This window comes from Neofelis nebulosa, chromosome 10 (genome assembly GCF_028018385.1).
Source record: "Neofelis nebulosa isolate mNeoNeb1 chromosome 10, mNeoNeb1.pri, whole genome shotgun sequence".
NCBI lineage: Eukaryota > Metazoa > Chordata > Mammalia > Carnivora > Felidae > Neofelis > Neofelis nebulosa.
This window is the reverse complement of record NC_080791.1, coordinates 104,150,394-104,158,066: the sequence shown is the minus strand read 5'-3', so window position 1 is coordinate 104,158,066 and position 7,673 is coordinate 104,150,394. Positions and strand designations below refer to the sequence as shown.

At 41.1% G+C, this 7,673-nt stretch overlaps 1 pseudogene; it reads left to right on the top strand.

Moving 5' to 3' along the window:
• Positions 1-790: 790 nt before the first annotated feature.
• LOC131486694 (olfactory receptor 10V1-like) lies at positions 791-2,957 on the top strand (annotated as a pseudogene).
• The last annotated feature ends 4,716 nt before the right edge of the window (positions 2,958-7,673 follow it).

The window sequence follows — 7,673 nt, the reverse complement described above, 5'->3', positions numbered from 1 at the left end:
GCTGGGTTAATTTTTCATTTTACAAGGAAAAAATTCATTTTATGAATATGGGTCTTTATAAGGCCCTTCAAATCTTACCCCTTTGGTAAATGTCTAACCTTCTTTCCTGGAGGAATGAGCCTGACCCAGATCCAAGCAGTAATTTACAAAACCCTGGGAGTTTGGGTGACTGTGGGTGGTGACTATTGAGTAGAGGGTGTGTCTGCGGGTGTGGGAGTAGCTCCAAAGCAGCTGAAACAAGACCCCAGCTGTTTTAAATGTTCTAGTTTCTTTTTGAAAATCTATTCTAGCCCAATCTACTCCCAACAGTCTAGAGGAAACTCTACCTTCAGTGCTTAGTCACGCTTAGTGGTGAGCCCCAGGGCAGGGCAATGCCCAGACCAGAAATGCACATCAGCCTAATCTTCAAAGAGAGATTCAGGGAGATAGAGAGAGAAGATTCTTTCCCTCATACAGGAAAACAGTTTTGAGATTTGAGCACTGAATTATTTGAAGTCAAAATGTAAGTACTAATACGATGGGCAAATTTTCAGTGACCATGTTTTCTAAACATGAAGCAACTAAGCTGTACCAGGCTTGTAAGAGGAATGCTTTCCTTCCATGAACACTTAAGAAGTGAGTGGTTCTGTTGTGGCCACAAAATGGCAGGGGGGAAATCAGAGCTGTTGGTTGTATGGTTAGAGTGAAACCAAGGACCAGGACTCCCATAGCCAATTAGGGACAGAGCTGCCATCACATGCTGAGGGTGTAATGCAGGGAATCCTGAATAGCTACAAACCGATCATAAGCCATGATCCCCAAGAGGAAACAGTCAGCACTGCCCCGGAAGACAAAGAAGAACATCTATGTGCCACAGTCAGTGAAAGAGATGGGTATTCTCCATCTCTTTACAAGACTATGTGCTCTGCCTAAATGAAAACCTACCCAGGTTGTGAAAAACTTATTCACTTGTTTATCCATTCAACAAACATTTATTGGTCACCATATGACGCATTAGAGGGGAAGGAATAAGGTATAGCCCTTATCCAGCCAAAGAGCTTATATCTATGATAAATACGACATTCATAAAACAAATTATCATACAAATAGAATAAAAGTTTGTTTTAGAAAGGTATACAAGATATTGTGCCTGATACTTTCTCTACCTTTTGCAAGAACATGGCCATTGTCCAATTGTCATGGGGGAAGAATTTTTATAAACTTTCCAAAGCAAGATGTCCATATTGATCCTGTTTCTAAAACTGCTGTACTTCTCTTGGTTCTTGGTTAAAAACACAGAGTTTATAAAAGGCATGGGGATGTACAGTTAAGGGCCAGCGCACTAAGAGGCTGAGTTTTTTCTGCAACCACAAACCAGTGATGGAGCCATCATGCTTATTGCTACTGAATTGGCATATGCTGACCTCTTTTTCTATCTAGGAAGATAACCCTTTAGAGGACAATGGAGCATCCTTTATATGGGGCAATGTGATCCCAATGTATATTGTAGGACTTGGACTCAAGATCATAATGACTTCATAGTTGATGGCCAGCATATTCTTGCTAGGCGACATGTATGTTCAGAGGCTCAGGGGTTATTAATTCAGCTGCTTCTTGCAAAACAAAAGTGAGGTCAAAGTCCTGAGCCCAGATGCCACATGGGGCAAACTAACTCGGCTCTTATTCATAGTGATAAGTTTTATAGTTAACCTGAGCCAAGTCTTTAAAATGTGAGCTGGCAAACACAAACAAGAATAGACAGAGAGCGACCGGCCCAGCATAAACCTATCTTCAAGATTATTAAAGCTATAGGTGCTCACCCAGCATCATTGCCTTGATCCTAAAGCACAAAGCACTTTCTTTCCTGACATAATTTTTCTTTTGTCCTAGAAAACCTGATGTGCCACTTTTATGGGGGATGAAAACTAAACCACAGAGATCCAGTTCCACTTTCACCCATTTTCACCCATCCTGGAGATACAGATGTTTTTGTAACTTTCCTGCTAATGTATGTTGGCAGTCTCGTTGGTAACACCACAGTCTCTCTCACTATCTGGGCGGAACGTTCACTCCACATTCCCATGTCTTTCTTTCTGGCTAATCTGGCGGTTCTGGAGATCTTTTACTCTTCCATTTGTTGCCCCTCTCCCTTTGGTCAGCCTCCTGACCATGGGGAGAATGCCCATCTCTTTCACTGACTGTGGCACATAGATGTTCTTCTTTGTCTTCCGGGGCAGTGCTGACTGTTTCCTCTTGGGGATCATGGCTTATGATCGGTTTGTAGCTATTCAGGATTCCCTGCATTACACCCTCAGCATGAGATGGCAGCTGTGTGCCTAATTGGCTATGGGAGCCCTGGTCCTTGTTTCACTCTAGCCATACAACCAACAGCTCTGATTTCCCCCCTGCCATTTTGTGGCCACAACAGAATCACTCGCTTCTACTGTGATGTACTCCGATCTTACAGTTGGCCTGTAGAGACACTCGAATACAAAAAGCCATGATCTTCATTGTCAGGGTCATCATCCTTACCATTCCCTGTTCCCTGATCTCCATCTCATACATCTTCAGTGTGGGTGCCATTTTGAAGATCTGCCCTGCAGAGGGATGGTGCAAGGCCTTCTCCACCTTCTCCTCTCATCTGACCATGGCTCTCCTCCAGTATGGCTGCTATAGCTTTATGTATTTATGCCCCAGCTCTAGCTATAACCCAGAAATGGGTGTCTGTTGTCTACACCTTTGTCACCCCTGTCTTGCATGCCTTGATCTACAGTAGGAGGAACAAGTTGCTGAAAGGCACTAAGTAGTGAAAAGACATTTACTGAACTAGGAAATGTGGGAGTTTCTGGGCTCATATAAACAACAGGAAATAATTATTCAGAAAACGATAAACTCAGGGACTAGATGACCAAACATTTGGGGAACTGATTTACCTACTTCCTCAGGACCCAGTTCCTTTTCCTAGCTCCCAACTATAGTGTAAGTTGGTGAAAGTAAGACATCATCATTTAAATAAGAGAGAGTAGTTTTTTTGTTTTGTTTTGTTTTGTTTTTTGTTCACTGGTCCATCCCCAGTGCCTAAAACAGCTAAAGTAGATACTCAGTACATACTTATTGAACTGGTGAATTCCTTCAAGTGATGGCAAAGAATATTCTTAGTTCTTTGTTATTACCTGCACAAAGCTATATACTGAGATTTGCATATACCAGCATTCCATAAATACTTGTAGAATAACAGAGGTTGCCTCTAAAAACACTAATAATTCTTCAAGTTTCCACTCATAAAGTCTTATTTTTCTCCTTTCTATTGTCTGAGTGTTGAGAAATTTTTTTTTTAAGTTTATTTATTTATTTTGAGACAGTGTGAGCACGGGTGGAGGGAAGGGCAGAAAGAGAAAATCCCAAGCAGGCTCTGTACTGTCAGTGCAGGGCTCAAACTCACGAACCCTGAGATCATGACTGAGCCGAAATTAAGAGTCCAGATGTGTAACCAACTGAGCCACCCAGGCATCCCTTGGGTAATGTTTATTGTGAGACTCATCAGTGTTGAGAAGTTATAAAAATAGAATACATAAATATCTGGAATGTATTGCCATTTTAAAAAGTATAATTGGTGATATTTCAAAATTACAAATAATATCTTCTCCCCATTCAGAATGGGAAATTTCAAGAAGGGGCCAAGGCACTAATGGTGATTTGGCAGAACTAGTATGAGAACTTCTTTTCTCTGTTCTTACCAGTCTGTCTTGTTATGGTTCTACTTTTTTGTTTGTTTGTTTATTTATGTTTTGAGAGAGAGAGAGAGAGAGAGAGAGAGAGAGAGAGAGAGAATGAGCAGGGGAGGGGCAGAGAGAGAGGGAGACAGAGAATCCCAAGCAGGTTCTGCTCTATCAGTGCAGAACCCGACACGGGGCTCCAACTCACAAACTGTGAGATCATGACCTAAGCCAAAATCAAGAGTTGGATGCTTAACCTACTGAGCCACCCAGGCACCCCATTATGGTTCTACTTTTAAAATTACATGTTTCCATTTTTAAATATAATACACATCCATTTTATAAAAACTGAAAAACACATAAAAGTAGAAAAAAGTTAAAAATCATTTCTAGTGCCACCAATTAAAAGAAACCTGAGAGAGGGGGAGACACAGAACGGAAGCAGGCTCCAGGCTCTGAGCTGTCAGTACAGAGCCCGATGTGGTGCTAGAACTCACGAACCATGAGATCATGACCTGAGCCGAAGTCAGACGCTTAACTGACTGAGCCACCCAGGTGCCCCTTCCTATTGTCAACTGGTAGTTTTACAATTAATCTTGTTTATGTTTATTAATTAAATTGACCTTTTTATATATTTTATATCTATTTAAATTTTTGTGGGTTTTCTAAGATGCTTAAAGAATTTTAAGATCCTTTTTAAAGAAAACTCTTCTATTTTTTTAAGTTTATTTATTTACTTTGAGAGAGAGAGAGCACAATTAGGGGACAGGCAGAGAGAGGGAGACAGAGAATTCCAAGCAGGCTCCACACTGTCAGCACAGAGCCCAACGTGGGGCTCGAACCCATGAACCATGAGATTATGACCTGAGCCAATGTAGGATACTTAACCGACTGAGCCACCCAGACCCCTAAGATCTATTTCTTAGTCTTTGTGCTTTATGTCAATGCTTTCCCTATAATATGTGAAAGTAATACAATATTTTGAAAGTTTATTAATGATTTTATATGTATATTATGTGTACTCTTTACGTACATACTATATATGTATATATGTTATTATAAAATTCAGTATTCAGATTTTTGCTTTGTGATTTTTCCACTTTTTTAGTAAATAAATTCTGAAATTCTATCCTGAAATCATACAAATATTCACCCATATTTTGTTTTTGCTGCTTTATGTTTAAAATTTTACATTACAAAAAAAAATAAAAATAAAAAATAAAACTCTCAACTGGTTGAAAGCTGAATAAAAATAAATAAAATTTATTTATAATAAAATTAAAATAAATAAAATAAAATAAATAATAAATAAAATAAAATATAAAATATAAAAAATAAAATAAAATTTTACATAGAACTTATTTATCATTGTGGAATGTATGCTGTTGTATGCTGTGCTATAAGGCTTTAACTTTTATCTCAAAATAAATAACCAATTGCTTCAGTGTAATTCAAATCATGTTTCCTTAACCCAGTGAATTATTATCTTTATCACACAGTAAACACACATGTATGTTCTTTTTCTCAGCCACTTACTCTGTTCCATAAATTAGTCTGTGTATTCCTGTACTGATACTACCTTACTTGTACCACTGGTATTTTATGATCATTTACATAATAACATTAGAATCTGTTTATCTTTCCAGAAATTTGCTACAATTAAAAGGTTTGGAGTTTACCTTCAAATAGGTTGTGGTGGTTTCGAAAAACATCCACCAGTTCTTTGATATTCTTTCTTAAAAAGTGGATGGTATTCTTTTGGGTTTTCTTTTCCTATTGAGATAGAATAATTATTATGTTAAACACATAATCCACCTCTTCCATCAAAACTGTCAGCTCCTAGGTGAGGGAAGCAAGTGTGCCTGAGTTCTTTTCATAGTTTATTTATTTGTTTCATGGGGATGGGGGGCGGGGAGTGGTACAGAGAGAAGGGGAGAGTCTCCCAAACAGGCTTTGTGCCGTCAGCAGCACAGCCGGGTAAAGGGCTCAATCCCACGAACCAGGAGATCATGGCCTGAGGTGAAATCAAGAGTCAGATGCTTAACTGACTGAGCCACCCACCCAGGCACCCAAAGTATGCCTGAGTTCTTAAACATCATTGAATTTTATATCAGCCTTGTGTATAATTAATAAAATGCCTCAAGACTTTTGTTTTTCTTTTTATGGTTATTTATTTTTGAGAATGAAAGAGCATGAGTGGGGAAGGGGCAGAGAGAGAGGGAGACACAGAAGCAGGCTCCAAGCTCTGAGCTGTCAGCATAGAGCCTGACGCGGGGCTCAAACCCATGAACTGTGAGATCATGACCTGAGCCGAAGTCACATGCTTAACCGACGGAACCACCCAGGTGCCCCCAAGACCTTTTTTTTTTAACGTTTATTTTTGAAAGAGAGAGAGAGAGAGCACGAACAGAGGAGGGGCAGAGAGAGAGGGGGACAGAGGATCCAAAGCAGGTTCTCTGCTGACAGCAGACAGCCCGATGCAAGGCTCAAACTCACAACCTGGAGATCATGACCTGAGCTGAAGTCGGATGCTCAACCAACTAAGCCACCCAGGCACCCCCTAATGCCTCAAGACTTAATGGTGTTCATGGAATTTGACTAATTTTTATACTTTGTTGAACAAACCTCTCTCCCTTTTGCACAGTTTGCCCAAAGGAAGATACAGCCAAGGTCCCTCCAGTACAGCAGTCTCAGGGAACAGCCTGAATCTTTTTCCCAACGGCCCCGGGAAAAGGCCAGAAACCAGAACCTCACTTATCCTCTCTCACTTAGATATGGGGAAATACGGAAGTCCAGCTAATGCCAGAAGCTGACTCCCAGTGAGCCTTAGGCATACCAGGGAACACCAAGGTATTGGACAGGGAGTTGGGCTGTAGAGGCTTTTTAAGCTTTCGTGGGGTTTCCGCTCTTCCTCCCTACCCTCCCTCTTAGTCCTCTTCCACGCTGCCCCCATTCCTTAGCACCAGCTGTTACTAGTAAAATGGGCAAGGATATATTCTGAATGGGATGTTACCATCCAACCCTGTTCTGGTGACCCTACGAGAACTACAAGAAACCAAGGCAAGGGAATTATAAAGGGTACTTGAAGACCTTCAAGGTATAATGTGTGAAGACATCTCCTATGAACCAATAGCTAGACTCAATTTTTCACTGTCAATTCATTCATTCATTCATTCATTTTGACAGAGAGAGACAGCACAAACAGAGGAGGAACAAAGAGAGAGGAAGAGAGAGAATCCCAAGCAGGCACCGCATTGTCAGCGCAGAGCCTGATGTGGGGCTCGAACCCACGAACCGTGAGATCATGACCTGAGCCGAAACCAAGAGTCGGACGCTTAACCGACTGAGTCACCCAGGGGCCCTGCGAATCCTTTTCTTTATATTGGTTTATGATTGAAAGAACTCAGAATGTTTGAACAATTACTATTAAGTGCTGAAGTAAATGATGTGGTAAGAATAAAATGCTGAAAGGGAAATACATCGTTTCTGCCTTCTGTCATTTATTCTCGCTAAGGGCCCAGGAAGGAGGGACTCGTCATCCCTTTCCTGAGCTGTGTACATAAATGACAAGGGGGATAGTTGCCCGTGCCCCCGTCCCTGGCCTGCAATGCTCAAAGAATCAAAAGAAAACAATGGAAGCAACTGTAAGCTCACACATCTCTTAGCACTTCAGTAACAGACAAATGTGCAAGAAAACGGACTTTCTGCTTTTATCTTCCAATGTCATGGTCTACCCCAGAACGCTACCATATTTCCCCATCTCTACATGACAGCCAATCACTACTAATACCTGATGGATATGCCTACAACACATCCTTAGTGTCAAGACCTGGTCAGCATTAAGCTGTCCCCCGCCCCCCGCCCCGACTGCCACCGCGGGGACCCACGGCAGGAGGGTGGGCCTGCGCTTTCTCTCTCATTCTTGATACTTCTTTTCATGATCTTTCATGCTCTCACCTAGTGAAACTTCCTATTTTT